Here is a 16800-nt window from a genome sequence, read left to right as displayed (position 1 = left end):
TATTTTGTTAAAGTAACCTCCAGGACATATAATATGTAGATATGCTGAAATATGAAAGGAAGTCTTTGTCATTTAGAAAAGATCAGCTCAAATTACACACTGCACACCAGACTTGGCCTTCAAATGCAGTTATTTTTAGAATATTCTGATAAGTCTTTCCCTTCCATTTGAAACTGCTGATTTTTTGAGACTGAATCTATCCCAGAGAACAAAGCGGTTTCAGTGCATTTTCTTTGGAGAAGCTTTTCAAAGGCAAAGTTGGTCAAAGCGAGAGAGACCCCTGACAGTTTGGCAGCTTGCCTATTTGCATGTCAGTGCCCAGAATTAGCTTGTAGCTCACGGGTATGTATCCTGGATTTAGAGATAAGCGAACTGTTTGCTCTGTTTTACCTGTGCACTCATGCATTTTACAATAATGTTCAGAAGAGTCATACCTAGGATTTAAGTTATGAAAAAATAGTTGTTATTTCATCTTATAGTTGAATATTTAAGATCTACAAAATCAAACACTCTTGATGGTGAACCATTTTCCATACTGGAGTAATTCCACTGACTCCAGTGAGTTACATCATGAAATAACTTTTCCTCTGGTTATATTCCGCATGAAAAATGTTGAAAGCACAAAACTGTGCTGAAAGAATGCCAAACCAGCTGAGTGAAGCAATCAGATCTGGAAATGCCCATGGGCAAAAGCCAATTCATCCTTTACTTAGTTCCCTTGTGCACAGAGATTTTAATTACATTATCACAAACTTTCCCCCATGAAATCCCCTCTCCTGTTTCATGGTCTTTTCTGTCTGAATTCAGCACAATTCTTACCACTATGAAATCAAAGGGGGTCTTGCACTGGTATTAAACTCTGGTGTTTATCACTGAAAATATTGACAACTTTCTTAAAACACCACTTCAGAAGCTCACTGTTGTCCAGTGAATGACACATGAACCACATATCATTATGGCAGTTATTATTGTATGCTGCCTTGTGTTATGGGTTGTTGACCCATTCTTATAGTGTTTGTTTAAATGGTGGAGGTTCCTTTGCCCCTTTGTCTCTATGCTGGCTGTGGGAAGTCAGTTAGTTAAGAAGGGAAGTTCTGTGATTTTTTTTTTTTTTTTTATAAAGACTTCCTCTCAGGAAAAGATATTCAAAGAAAGCAACAGCTTGGTGTGATGTGGACTGGTCAACATGGGCCCTGAAGCATAGTAGCTATGTTCAGATGGCTTTGGACTACAGCCTCTGATCTTGAAATGGCTTATTAGCTCAGATGCAATGTGTTGTGAATCTGCCTCTGCTACTTGGTGATGCTGGTCGCTGCGCGTGGAATCAGCAGGGGCCCCTGCAACATCCTCTCCTTTGCTCCTGTTTCTAGCGTGCATAAACAGGCACACGCGTGCTTCTTGTGCAACATCATATAAATTGTCTAGAATTGATAAATTTCCCTAATTTCCATGGCTTCCTTTAGCAACCTGCCTGGTTCATACTTCTCTTCATCGCATGGAGTATGGGAACCAGTGAAATGGAGTAGATTATTTCATGTTTTGAACTTTTGTGGTATATAGATATATCATAGTTCTTACCTCCTTCCAGGCCCTTTATGGTCCTGGCAAAGAAAAATATCTTTTCTGTCTTTTTTTTTTTTTTTTCTGCAACAGTATCATATTATATCTTAAAATTAAGAGTTTCTGTAGCATTTTCCCCCTTGAAGTTGTCTTTCACAAGCCTACACCGGAATCCATCTCTATCCTGAGTATTGTGATAGGACAGGACAGAAGGAAAACCCGTACCTGCTGCTCTTCTCATTGACGTCACTTTCAAGAAAACTCAATAAAAGCGGGACTGGCTAAACATTTTCAATAATTTAATTAATTTTAACACAGTCTCTTCAGATATTGCCACAGGCTTGAAAAGGTTTAACTAAACAAAGTTTGAAGAGGCAGTGAGCAGTAATGAGAAAGTAAAAACAAAATCACAGTTACCATTGTATTGTAGCATAATGTTTAAACACCTATGTCAACTGATTATCTTCAAAATATTAAGAAAAACTGGTCTTCATTTTCAGAGTACACAGAGCAGTTGTCAGAGCACACTAGCTTTCTGAACTAAGATACACATGAGACCTAAAGAAACATTTTGCAATGGAAGCTGATTTCGTCAATGTGTACGTAATACAGCTGGTCCCCAAAAAGGATATTTTTCTCAAGCAAATAGAGTCCAAGTATTTGTTGACCTGACATAAACTTTAAACTTTCTACGCAGTACTCATGTTAAGTGACCTCAATGATTTAAAACCCCTGAGAGTTCTGTGCAATTATTCTTTGAAATATTTCGGAAGCAGAGTTCATAGAAAATAACATTGCTTACATTTGTATAGTTTCACCAGTGTAGTGCCTGAATTCTGTTTTAAATCCGGTGTCCTTTATAACAAATTTCTCATGCTTTCACTTTTAGCCCTTCTTAAGTTTTTTAGTCCTTATATCGGAAATATAATTGCCTCTCATGTAGAAAGTCAGTTAGTAGGCATTTTTGTTTTGTGGGGTTTTTTAAATTAACATTTAACAACTTTTTTTTTCTCCTTCATATATCTTCTGAGATGTAGAAGTGCTACATTCTTCTAGCCCTAATCAGTCTCTCTTGTATACCAGTTTTGGAGATTACAAAATATATGCATAGGCTGTGCCAAATCTCTTCTAACTTTTCCTTCTGGAAAGGCATTAATCTGTTAGCAAACTCCTGGGCTTGCCTCATGGAAATGCTTCATTGCCTGCACTTCTAATGATTTTTTTCCCCTTTAAGTACTTAAGTAGATGCTTTTTTCTTTTTTCCCACTAGCTTTTGCAAATCTAATGTACTTGGAAGACTCAGCTTGTTTAGTGTAACAGGAATTGTCCTAATATTTAGTAAGTCACTGAGTCAGCTTTGTCATATAAAGCTCAACTTGGTACTTTACATGTCAACGTATAAACATAGTTATTTAGTCTCTCTGAAACCAGGCAGGGCATCAAAGGATTGAAAGATTGCTTAATAATAAGGTCTCGGTTTTATATGATAAAAGGAAAAAAAGACAGGAAAATGAATATGAAAAAATACTGTGGCTTGGCCAGCAGAAGGTAATGAATGATATATGAAAGACCAGATCAAGCTGAGCACAAACCTGAAAGCAATCTGACATAAGTTAGAGGAAGGGAAGTTGATGCTGAAGTGAAAATGAGAGAAAAAGTATATTTTGTTTAGAAATGCGTGTTGATTCAAGAGCTTGTATTTATATAAACTTAAAGGAAAAAGCAAAGTCACTAAAATCAGGGAATAATGTGAGAGAAGAGGCATTTCCAGAACAAGAGAAAGAATGAGATAAACTGAAAGAATCTGACAACATGAAGAAGCAGCTTCCAAAAGACATGACATAGTGTTTGACATGAATAGCGATATAAAGTGGAACAGTTGAATTTCACAGGATTTCTTGCCTTTCTCATGGAGACAGCAGATTTAGAAAGGGACTGCAATAAAACTCAGCAGATATATTATTTTGCAGTTCAATTTTCAGGAAACTGATCTTCTAAAAAAAAAATATTTGTTATTTTTTGGTATAGTGTTATTAAACCTCCGTTTGAGACTCCTCACTTGCCCAGTGCCTGCCTCCAGAATGGCATCAGAAGACTGCACAAATGTCTCAACATTACATAAACAGGTTGATTTTTATTTAGCACATTTTTCCTTCACCTATTTTGTGGTTTTCTGGCCTGGAAAATTAGATATCTCAGTATTTCTGAGAGTCATGATATCACCATATCGTGATGTGTATTATGTCATTGCTTCTCCTGAGTCATGGGGTGTGTATGCTCCACGTTAATGCAAAATAAATTTAAGTTTTCACTTTTCATACGGGAAGAGAGTGTGATTGAATGCATAGGTCAGATTCAACTAGACTTTGAAAATTCTACCAGCTATTTGCTGTCAGATATTGAAACTCTACCTACAAGTAAAAATTTTTCGTAGGTTAAATAACTATAAATTACCCATGGCTGTCTATGTTAGACATCTCCTTTATTGGGAAACCGTGTTGTTTCTGTACGGTCTTTTTCAGGCAGATAAGGAAGAGTTATACTCGCCTTTTGAGCTAGCAGGTTAGAAATCAACTCTGACCCAGAGTTATTAGGTTATTAGGTGAAGAACAGCACAGTACTAACCATGGCTCCGTAGATCCTGGATACGTGCAGGCTTTGGTTCTGACAGGACTGGAATAAATTCACAAATGTCCATTAAAAAATCAGTTAGAATTAAAACTTTCTAGAAAGTTTTGGATGTAAGGTGTTGATTCTTCAATGATCAGCCATTCGTCATGTTAAAAGTGCTGCTGAGCTTAAAAATGTTTGTAGAGATGCTAAGAAATTAAAGTATATTAGGAAATTAGTTCTTTCACCTCTTTCATGGCTAAACCAGCTGCACAAGTGGAAGTCACCAGGGGAAGCATGAATAATGTGTGTACTGATGTTTCTGAGAAACTTTTTCATTTATATGTGCGAGTTAGTTTTACATATGTACACATTGAACGCGAGTAGGATTTAGGAGCTGTAGCGCTCCCTGATACAGTGTGCCTGTAGATAGTGTGCCTTCCTCAAAGCGTTGGGATGTGGTGTAGGACAGCACGCCTGTGTAGTCCTCTGGGAAATCGTGGCTCAATATGGGGCAGTAAGTCTGTTGTGAACTGCAAGGGGTTCCAAATCACAGTGCACCTACCACTGATGATAGGGGTCCTCCAACACTGCTATCTAAGTGCTAGCGAATGCTGCCGAAATGAAGTCTCTCAGCACTCGAGTAAAGTGGGTGCTGCTGCCGCTGTCAGTGCAGCATCCATCACTGCAGGAAACTGGGCTGGGATTTCAGCCATAATGTACTTTGTTTCCTGATGAGATCTATTTCGGAAAGCATTAATGTTCAGATCTTGAGGTGGCTGTATGCAGCTGTAAGTTCTACAACATATTTTAAGATGTTATTTAAAACCTTGTACTGAGTTTGGATAAACCAGTCCTGAGGCCATGATTACACTAGGAAGCATGATGCAGGCAGCTTGCTTGAGAGCAGCAGGAGGAAAAAATGGATTAATGATGGCTTTCAAAAGGTAAGGAAACTGGTTTTGGGGAATTCATTTTTAATTGGTGGTTGTTTTTCTTTAGTTTTTTTAAAGTGAGACAGAGCAAAGAAATGAGGAAAACATAAGTTGTGTAGGAACAGAAGACGGCCATGATCCAGTTAAGCTGGCCAGGGTCAGTAGTTCTCAGTTTTTTCTACTCTGAAGTATGTTACCCACTATGGACCTACTTAAGGAGCTCAGTCAAGTCAAACCAGACCTGGAGGATATGTTTACAATCACCTCTGTCCAATATCTCAAATATTTTTTTATATAATAACCTAAAGCTTTTATAAAAGTATATTATAAAATTTTTTTTAATGTAATATCAACTTATTTTCTATAGAGGATGGTGACATTTTAACACAAAAGCCCTAATAAACTCAGGAACAAAGAAATGAAATTATTCTACAGAAACTAAAGAAAATACATTTAATTAATATTTGCTATTCAAGGGAAGGGGATGCCAAAAAGTTAACTGTATCTTAAGAGAGCTTTTTATTTTAATAGGACGCTTTATTAAATTTGGAAGTGTATTTTCCTCCTTTACCATATTGTTTTGAATATAATCTTTTAAGGATAACTTACATTTTTTAGTACTGCCAGCTCTTGTGATTATCACAACTACTACGTAAGTAAAAATGTGCATCTGGAACAACAGGATTTTAGGTCGCCCACTAGCTTCTTCTGCTAAAGCATATCGCGTAGTGGGAAAGAGGCTGCATTGCATAAAAATGCCTTCCGTGTGAGCTTGTGTGAGTGATCTCTATAGGTACCTAGGTGTATGGATGGAGAAAGTCATGAGAATACAGCAGGCTGCAGAGAGCAGTGTGCAGCAGTCTCCCAGGCACTGATAAGCTCCTGAGATTGGCAGTGTGGCTGGCTCTGCAAGAACTGGTAAACCTGGGGCACCAAAAGTTGGCTGCACCTGGCCGCTTGCCAACACTGGCATCAACAGCCAGTTGTGTAAATGGGAGCACATTCAAGAGGGTGCTGCTGCTACATGCAGCCAGGCTGCAGGATTACATATACACCTGCTGAAATTAAGGCCCCATTGAGTGACTCTCTGGACACCCACCTGAGAGCTCCTGTGTGCTGTTATGACCCTGCACCTCTGCACAAGCAGCTGGGATTGGTGTCCTAGCCGTGCACTAGGGGGTAGCTGAGTGAGTATGCAGGTGCAAGAGTGAGCTGAATGAGCAAAGGCATGCATGGGCAGCGTGAATGCTTATCAGATATTAATAGTAACATATGGATCCTGTTAATAAGAGCAAGCTTATTAATGAAAGCTCTGCTAATCAATATTTTTTGTGATCTGTCTCCCTCAATGATTCAATCCCCTCATCAGGAAAAATGCATTTCTTTCTCCTGGTCTGTCAACACTGCAGCCATATGCAGCCCTTGGGTTGTTTCAACAATTGGTATTATCTCACAGAATCACAGAAAGGTTGAGGTTGAAAGGGACCTCTGGAAGTCATCTGGTCCAACACCCCTGCTCAAGCAGGGCCACCCAGAGCAGGGTGCTCCAGGACCATGTCCAGATGGCTTTTGAATATCTCCAGGGAAGGAGACTCCAAAACCTCCCTGGGCAACCTGTGCCAGTGCTCTGTCACCCTCACAGTAGGAAAAAAAAAAGTGTTTCCTGGTGTTCAGATGGAGCCTTCTCTGTTTCAGTTTGTGCCCATTGTCCAAGTCAAATCAGAGGGCAAAATAGCATCAAATCGGAAGTCAAAATATAAGGCTGCAAGCATCATCCTATGTAATTGTGCTATGACTTTAAGAGAGTGGAGAAAATGACTAGCAAGTTTTTGCACTAGAGGCTCAAAGATTATTTTTGTCTAGGACTTATTTTAACTAGCCGTTTCAGAGATCTGAGGCTATGAGATTTACAAACTGGAAAACAGCTAATATTCCATGCATAAATCATTCCCGTATTATTCTTGCGGCTGTCTCAGATCCAAGTCCATATACGTAGATTATTTTCCTAAAAGATATTCTCCTGGCGAGACTCAGCTCCAAATACCTACACTATAGGTTATGCACATAGCTGTCTAAGCTCCTACTGTAGATCTTAGAGATCTTGTCAATGGGAAGAGCTGTTCTAACTATTTATCTAACCAAGTTTGATTTCTACTTTTCAATGTAATCAATTGACTCAATTTCAACTACTTCTTCATTGGAGCTAATGGAAGCTCAGACACCTTGCTCACATGTAGACACCTCTATGGAGGAAAAGTAAATTTGAGTCCCACTCTTCATGATATCTCTGAAAAGAAAGCTGGCAAGACAAAACCCCGGTTAACACTGTAGATGTGATCTACCTGTCTCAATATGATACAATTTTTTATCAATAGATTGATGGTATCAAGTTAAATCAGAGAAATAAATCAGCTTTGTAATATCATATTGTTGTCTTCATAACTAACTGTTCAGCTATTTTGTTTTCCTTTGCATTATCTTCAAGAGTAAAAATAAGTTGCAACAACCAGTGCAAGTGAGCTGTGGGTTTGTAAGATGCTGATTGTGCTGTTATGAATTCCTAAGTACAACCTTTCTGCTCTTTTTTTCTTTTCATCAGGGAAATTCTCTCAGAAAAGGTTTACATTCCCATTAAAATGATAATTGTGCTGTTAACAGGGTTGGTGGCAAATGAATGCAGTAATATATCAATGAAAATTAGAAAGACCCTGAAAGCAGTTTCACTGCAGTAGGTTAGGGGCACAGTGGCAGGATAATGATAAATAGTGCAGACCCAAGTCTAGGCAATGGGACTGTGTACGAGTTGCCTCTACTGCAAAAACAGCTTTTTAGTGACTAATGCACATCATTTCCGAAGCTGAAGGAAACTTTGCCCTTCTGGAGGCTAATGCAAAGAACTGCTTCCAGTTTAGCCTCTGGCTTTAGTTTTGGTTAGTACCAAATACAACCCCAAATCTGGGTACGGCCAAATTTACAATCCAAATCCAGTCCTAGGACTTACATGCCAATAGTTTTCACTGACCTGATTGTCAAAGCTACAGTTGTAACTTCTGGTTAATGCAAGCCATCTCACATCTTCAGCCATTGCAGCTAGATGTCAGCTCTTTACTTTCTTCTTCATGACCAGCGTTTTTCTCTCCTTTCGTATTCCCAATTTTATGAGGGGCTGAACCTCACTCCTCTCTTCTTGTTTAAAGAAGACATGAGCTTTGTAGAATTCATGGTCCAGGTGTTGTGCATATCAACAATGGCTCTTGAGCTCTGCTGCTCAGTTACAGGCTTTTAGTGAAGTAAGATTGAGTCTAACTGTGGAAGTTTAGCAAAGCAGAGACACTAATTTCCTGCTGGCAGTATCTATTAAACACTTAGAAGCAGGAAGAAAACTTGTGTTTTCAAAAGAGCATGATTTAGCATTCATTTAGCTTCTCCTAACCTTTCTAAGGTATCAGCTTCCAGAGAAGGCTTAGTATTTCATCATCTCACTGACAATGCCATGTTACATGACTTACATGTGTTCTGCACCTTAAATATGTTTTCTGTGGACTGTAAAAATCATCCCTTCCATTCATTTGGCACTAGTAGCTTGTCAATGCATGTCAGTGACAGCTATACCATGCTTTGATATTTTACTGTAAGCATAGGAGTACCATGCAAGTGGAAGTCAAAGGTTGCGTACTGGATTGTGCAGTGTACACTGTTTTTGAAATAGGAGGAACAGGGCCCTGGAGGCAAGATATAGACAGGACTTTATCTTTGCTAATCAGTGCTAGGAAAAAACAATTAGCTTATTGGCATGAAAAGCTTGTACCATCTCCAACGTCTGTTTTGCACTGAGCTAATGAAATGAGTGTGGCGTACCAAGGATACTGCCTGCTGAGAAGTACATCCTCTCCCTTTTTAAAAATCATGCTATGCAATATAACTGGGGGTCAGGTTTATCATCAAATCACTGTTTTTTCTACTTAAATCAATGACTTATAGTATGAATCACATATGGATTGCATGAATACAATTCATTGCTAATTGCTGTTGTGCACATGCTAGCTCTTTTGCCTTAAAATGGGGATAGAAATGTGTTTCATTTGCATGTACTCCACTTTCACCTCATATTTCTGCTCTTTGCTTAGAAAGCCTTACATATGAAAATAAAAGTGAATGGTGCCAAATCAAGGCAATTCATTAAATAAATGGAATGGAGGAAAATTGGATTCCACCTGACCAGGCTTACTTAATTGAAAATCAGTCCAAGAAACTGCAAAGTTTTCTGAACAATAACAGGAAATGTTGATTTTCCTCCTGCCCTTGGAGTCCATAGAAGAGTAGAAGAAATCTTATGGCGGAGACTGAATACCACAGTTGTTTCAGTCACAGCAAAGGTTTCATTCCATTATAACTGCAGTAATTGCATGTATTGAAGTCTAGCAGGGAAATGCTGCACACTGTATTTATCTTTATATGGGAAACTTTACATTGCCTGCCTATGTGGTGTCAGCTCATATCATTCTTTGTGAAATGTAATGATGGAATTGGGGCATGTGGATCATGATTTGTGGGTTCAATATGCCATAAACTCTTCTGGTTTCAGCTAGCAAAGTAGGTCTGAATTTATTTAACAGTTCACACAGGACACTTGTGCTCGGGTGACAAACTACCTTGTTTTCAGCTAGTGTAGGTCGACTTGTAAGAAAATAAACACGTCCACAATATATATCATTAGCTTAACATGGAGTATTACAAAATAGTCCTGTTTTATCCTGGGACAAGTGCCTAATTAATTTGCATTAAGTTATCTGCATTACTTCAGAAAAATATTTTTACAGTGATTTCTTCTGCAAGTCACAAAATGTGCATGCACTTTCCAGAAATAAGTCCCACTTTTTTGGTTTGGGTTGTTATTTTTCATTTAAATCCCAGTGTCTGAGTAGATATTGTTCCACTACTACAGGAGCAAGACTTCCCCCATCACCACCATTCTTTTTCTTGTATTTTCAGGTTTTGCATCAGGGCACTTTCATCATTAAAATAACAGAACAGATGTTTTCAAACACAATATTGCTGTTGCAGGATGTGCAGCCACAGCACGTGCACAGTGGCAGCAGTTTGGGCAGTTCAAGTATTACATGTTTTTGTGGGATGATCCAGATTTGCATGGTGGCTGCATCCAACCTCTGAGCTTTCAAAGAGCAGTCCCTGCATAGCTAGATACTCCATTTATGAATAATCTGGTGTTGGTGGAGTTTTTGTGGGACCCTAGGGGGCAACAGCAATATTTTGTCTCTCAGGCTCTGGAAGAAAAATGCTGAGATTAGTTTTTCTTTCTGCTGTCGTTTTTTATAAAGTTTGGTATGATAAAGCTTGAGACCCCCCACGCTGGAGGTGTTAGGTAATGCATTGTGTTCACTATCTTGGATTTCAGAAAGCAATTCTCTCCAGTACATTTCTCACATGTTGGGTAGTTTTTCTCTCATGTTCGCTTATGACATTAAGCATGTTCTTAGTCCGTAGGAAATTTATCTCATTTAACAGTTATAAATTATTAAAGCCAAGCACACTTTCCTCCTGTCTCCCGGTAGGAGAAGGTGTATATCCTGGAGTTCATTGGTAAATATTTTCCCAATAATTTTTAGAATCAGTTACTGTATTACACGAGGTTCAGGATTTCTGGGGCCTAAACCATTAACCTAGAAACTTGTACCTGTTGATTGTTGCAATCAGGAAACAAAATCTTTTTTTAAGATGAAGTAGTTTAAAAACGGTACTGGAAGTTTCTAAAAATCTAGGGATTGCCCAATTACCTTTTTCCAGGCACTGCTAATAAATACATTCAATTCCTATAAATGCCAGGTGAACTCATATGTACAAGCATTAGGGTAAATAGGTCAGGCACAATCTGCCTGTTGTGCTTTTCCAAGAGAATATAGCTACTGCGTCCTTCTGCCATCGCACGTGTGAGTCGATAGGAAGGAGGACAGTCTGAGGGTCACACATGCTGTCTTGGTGAGCGGGTTGGGAACTGGTGGACTGCTCCTAGCAATAGGACTTGTTTTCCAAATGTGCTCACATCACTGCCTTGCATGACAGAACACTACCTATGAAAGGTTTTTTGGCCATGTATGCCTGAGAATTAGCCTTCCACCATGGTAATGCCATAGCCACCATCGCTGATATTGTGACCATAATTTATCAGAGCTAACTACTCTTTTAGTTCTGGCTACAGATTTACAAGTGAATCTCTGAGTATAACACCTCAAAGTTACTAAATATAGAATCATAGAATGGTTGGGTTGGAAGGGACCTTTAGAGGTCATCTAGTCCAACCCCTATATGTCTCTGTTAAGAACATGGAATTTCCAAAGGTGGGGCAAAGCACTTTAAAGATGGCATTCTGAATTCTGGTGCAAGTTGGGGAGGGGTCATTCTGGTGCCACCGCTGCCACCAGGGCCACTGGTGCATCTCCCTGCTCTCTCTTCAGATGGGAGTTGATGGGTGGAGCCCTGATTTATGCTTTGTGGTGTCAGCAGGAATACCTCGAGCTCTCTTCTACTTTTTAAAAAAGCTGATTTTTGAAAAAATAGGAAAGAATGAACACTAGGATAGACAAAATTGATCTGTTATTTGTTATGATCAAGAAAGAAAATCTTTCTTAAATGGTATAATCTATATAATCTAAAAAGCATGCTGGGGATTTCTAATTATTGTTCTTATGTACGACGTCTGAACAAATGCCTATACTGAAGATATAGGTTTCTGAAGGCAGCGGTTCATTTAAAAAATATTGTAAAATTCCTGTTAAATTGTGGTATGTCTGTCTTAAACAGTCAAGTAAATTAGTTTCTCATAGTGTTCAAGAGTTTCATCTTTAGATCCTACTTTATATCTTTACATAATTATGGAAAGGAAAAACTCCATAATGTAATGCTAAGTATTCTGGTTTTTCTTTTCATATATATGACTAAAATTTTATGTTGGTGATAATGTGATACTTGGTGCCAGGATTTGTTTTGATTTTGGTTTTTAATATTAAATCAGTGTTAAAGATTATCTTCTCACTGTTTTAATTTCAGATTTGGATTCTCTAACAGGGCATGCATTTCCAGGTAAAGTGGACAGTTAGATTAGATTATGTTATTTATTCGCTATATATTGAGTTTATTGAGTTTTCTTTTGGGGGCGCATGAAATTTAATTGGTGTGCTTCTGACAGCATTTTGTTACATGTCAAAATTGTACTGTTAGGGAAGTGGACAGTTAGATTAGATTGTTATTTGTTTGTTTCATATTGAGTTTATTGAGTTTTCTTTTGGGGGGAGGGTAAAATTTAATAGGTATACTTCTTACAGCATTTTGTTACATGTCAAAATTGTACTGTTAGGATTTTTTTAAATTTCAGATAAATGAAGAAGAGGTAGCTATTACATGCACTAGTTTAAAGAATAGAATGGAAAATCTGCTTTAAATGTTAACTGTAGCGTCTTAAACGTTAAGCAAATCAAGGTGGGAGAAGCATTAATTTAAATACCAAATCCTAATAAAAATATTTTAAGTTCAAACTTGCATGTGATTTTGTAAGGAATGAAATAAAACACCTTGCAGTGTTTAAGGAAGGCTAAAATTCAAGGAATACAAGATTGAGTTTCCAGTTCTACTAGAAATGTACAGGAAACAGATTTTGAACAGTAATAACATCATTTTCAGTAGAGAATCAAGAAAGGATGAGAACAAAATTATGTTCATTCTCTGAATGCTACTGCACACATCCATTGTTTATGCTGCGTGGAAATTAACTTTTAAAATAGTCCATTCAATTAAAAATTTTAGAATCTTACAACTATAATCACTTAACATTCCAAACATTTTGAGTTGGGATATTTTTAGCAGAAATACAAGAGTACAGAATTTGATGCTCAGTGATCATGTGAATTTCTGTGTTACTCGGGTAAAAATTTTGGCACAGGAAGAATATAAATGAGCACCCTGTGAGATAAAGTAAATATCTTCTCTAATGCAAATGTGCAGACACTTCCTGTATTCAAACTTCTCTCGAATAATCCTTCAAATGAACAGGTTGTGAAAACTAAGGCATAATTCTTGTATCCCAAAGAAATTTATTCAAAATTTGTGATGATATTTATCATTAGAACGATATTAGTCTTTATTATATAATGGGCTTCTAATGTGTCTATCGTAAAACATAATATTCCTCCTTCAGTTTTTGTTTAAAAGAGTATTTTTTGAAAAATCATGGGACAGTAGATTTATTTGAGGTTTTCCAAGCATTCCTGCATTGCGGGCATTAGGTATGCCATAAGACTCTCAGTGGAACAAATGATCAAAAAAAGATTAGAAGTTCATTATCATGAAATTTGCGTGCAGTGTGGAGCAGATCCAGGTACAGAGTCTGTCAGAGCTATTTGTACTCAAATACAGCAGCAGACCAAGTGACGCCTAGGCTGTAAGTGCAGATTTTGCCATTTTCATCCCAGATGAGGAGACTTATTCTGAGTAGTCTGGTTTGGGTTCAGTAAGGATGCTCATTGAATTATGTACCGCTTAAGAGGGCCAACTTGTAAACATGATCTTCACAACTGTTGTCAAATACATGCATGTATCACCAAGACAGACACAGAGACAAGCAGTATCAGGTTTTTTTTTTTCCTTTATAAAAATTACATCTGCTTTTTGTTCTGAGTATTTTGTGTCACTAGGTAGGGCTAGGTGTGTGTCCCATTCTTACTTTGAAATATGACAATCTTAACATAATGGTAATGACCAATACTGACAAGACAGCCTTATATTAATATGTATGCTTCAGAATTGTGGTGAAGAGAAACCATCCTTACTCTGCATGGAAAATGTCCTGAATTGCAGGACAGGTTAATTATATGGCTGCATTACATTTCAGGTGTAGCTGTGCACAACTCCATCAAATGGCCCATTATTTAGCACAGACAGAAATATCTTTGAAGCTAACTCACTGTCAAAGGGACGTAGGAGAGTAGTATAGGTAGCTGAGAAGAATAAAAGCCTGGAAATGTGGACTTGACTTAAACAGATATTTGGAGACTCACAGTATGGACATGCCACTGTGCAGCTCACAGAAATTGCTAGAGGAACCAATTCTCATTTTATGCTTTATTTGACAGAGTTGAGACATACTCTTTTCACACAAAACTGTAAAAACAGTAGAATATCTTGTCTTGTCTTCACTTTTACTTGCATTTAATAATTAAGTCGTGACAGTATTCTGCTAAAATAGTGCAGATTGTATAGTTACAGATGTAGCTAAATTAAACACTAAAAGGGATGCTTTTGTATCTAGTTACGTTGGAGAACACAGGACATTAAATCCGTCCTCATATCTGTGGGTAAACATGATAACCCTAGTTGGGCTAAAGCATGTTAATTTTCATGAGATAGAAGAGATCAAGGTGTTATGTATGCTTCTTCAATAGCAGTTAGTTAATTAGGTGAGATATGTCCAGATGATCTTAGTGTAGTAACAGGTGATTTGGATCTCTCACTGAACAAACACAAACTCAAATGAGATTTCTGTTTATCTCACCTTGGGAAAAGGGCTTCCTTTGAGCCAATCCAGCAAGATCCATTAACAAGACCTCTAAGGGTATGGTGATCCAACAGTTTTTTCATTTGACCCTTTGCCAGTGCTCTGCAGCAGCAGAGCATGAAAACGGCTCCTTTCCAAAAGTCACGTAGCTGGTTAGTGCGATGCTGAGTGGGTGCTAATGCCAGGCCCTTAGCTGGGCACACAGATCGAGCCTGGTTCTGCACTCACCTAATCACACAGTTCCCAGGTCAGAGGTGTTCTGCATCCAGATGGCTTTGAATTCAAAGTGAGCTCACATTAGGATATGACCACTTGGTGAATTTCGGGCTAAGAAAAAGTACTTTCCATATCATCACTGGCCACTGCATCAGCTCCCCTGTGATTCCTGCAGATGTGGGCAATCTCTGCTACTTCAGAGACAGATCAGGATATAAACCACACCAAAGTATGTGTCTGTTTTTTATGTGAAAGAAAAAAAGAAATTCTTTATAACCCTTGCAGTTGATCAGCTGAAACCCTAAAGTATGAGATTTGATTATAGTCATTGTCTTAATGCAGAGCTGCAAGTGTTATGGGCATGTTGAGAACTTCCAGAAGCTGGATTAAAGCATCTCTTTTACAATGATATCTAATCTCGTCCTAAAGCTCCAAGCAATGGCGAGTCCACCAGCTCCCCTGGTAAGCCATTCCAATATTTAATTACCCTTAGTGCTAGGAAATTGCAATGTTGTGGAAAGGTTGAATTTGTCTAATTTCAGCTGCCAGTCTTCCTTTTGCTATGCCTTTGTCAGAAAGACTGAAAAGTCTCCCTTTTTCACATATGTTTTCTGAACAAGTGTCTGTGAAAACCTGATTAATTGCCGTGACCTGTTGAAAAGCCTGTGCACACAGAACCTTGAGCACCTTTCCTGGCTGTGCCACCTGGCCTAATGAGGTTATTGCCTTGACTTGCATACCTTGCATCTTCCATATCTTTTAGACTATCACAATTTTAATACCCCTGTGACTGCTAAAAATTCATATATAGTAGTCAAGGTACCTTTCAACTTTTCTTCTGGTAAATTGGTTATGTTGTACTCTTTAAGGCTCACACTGTAAGACTGGTTTTCTGACAGCTGTCCTAGGAACTCTCCATTATTTCAAAACATATGGGAACTACAGAGAATATATTCATGTAGAAATTTTGTGAATGCTGTATATGGAAGCAAAGTAATTACTTATTTGTACATAACATCTCCTTTCTCACTCCCCCTTTTTAGGCATCTAGCTACAGTTCAGAACTGCCAGCTCAGGTTGCAGTGATTGTCTGTCAAGCAATCCAAGTGGTAATCCCAAAATGCAGCTGATGGAACAGGAAATAATGGTTTTCCCCTAGTTTGATGTGGCTAATGCGAGGTTAGAGGTGGAAGAGGATGCCTCTTATGGCAGCACATGAAATTTAGCTTCTTCCAATCTGATCATTCCCAGGTGGCCAGCTAGTTTTGGGTGATCATTATTCCAAAGAGGAAGGAGGATTAGCCAGCATGTGTGTCTAGGGAGTAGGATGAAAAAAAAGGACAGAGACTTCAAAGCATGTAAGGATGTAAAATTTCCTTCTAACTTTTAGCAGCCTGCTAAACAGAAAATGTGGTGCTGGCAGTCCCTGTAAACAAAGGCTTTTCTCAGTGTTCTTAACCAAGCTACTCTTATTTACTCAGATAGTACATTCCTTCATAATCCATCCCATGCCTTCATGGCAGAACCTTGAGACATCTGGATTCCAGGATTATGTTTTTCTGTCTGACTGGTAAGTGTGACACAAAACTGGCCAGATTATAATGAATTTGAACCCTTCCTTGAGTCTTTGCCTTACAGAACAGAATCTCCCATGCTGTAGGTCTAACCTAAGGTCTTTGTTCCCAGATGCTCCCAGTCTTCTATTTGTTTGCTTTAAAACACATTTTGGTGTCAGTATCTTGTCCAGACAGTTGCAGTAGCTTGTCCAAAGCAATTATGGCTTTCTTTATAACTTTTTTTTCCTGGATAGTGAGGAAGCAACGGAGTTTTAGACTCTAGTTCTTACTTGAAGGATAAGTTATGTGTTTTGTATTCCAGTCTTTGGATATATGTATAAGACTACAGTGAATATAA

The 16800-nt window shown here is 38.2% G+C and overlaps 1 protein-coding gene and 1 long non-coding RNA gene across 2 annotated transcripts in view; both read left to right on the top strand.

Annotated features, from left to right (window-relative positions):
- LOC135312666 (uncharacterized) overlaps positions 1 to 12203 on the top strand; it is a 320852-nt gene extending 308649 nt beyond the window's left edge. The window contains exon 4 of the long non-coding RNA XR_010372329.1: positions 12171 to 12203. This is a non-coding gene — a long non-coding RNA (uncharacterized LOC135312666). The remainder of the gene's footprint in view (positions 1 to 12170) is intronic.
- Positions 12204 to 15239: 3036 nt separating this feature from the next.
- Positions 15240 to 16800, top strand: part of DLGAP2 (DLG associated protein 2) — a 163421-nt gene continuing 161860 nt past the window's right edge. Inside the window, exon 1 of the mRNA XM_064447957.1 lies at positions 15240 to 15348. The gene's annotated coding sequence lies outside the window, so the exon portion shown is untranslated. The remainder of the gene's footprint in view (positions 15349 to 16800) is intronic.

Source organism: Phalacrocorax carbo, chromosome 3 (genome assembly GCF_963921805.1).
Source record: "Phalacrocorax carbo chromosome 3, bPhaCar2.1, whole genome shotgun sequence".
NCBI lineage: Eukaryota > Metazoa > Chordata > Aves > Suliformes > Phalacrocoracidae > Phalacrocorax > Phalacrocorax carbo.
The sequence above is the reverse complement of the archived record's forward strand: the minus strand, read 5'-3'. Positions and strand labels throughout refer to the sequence as shown.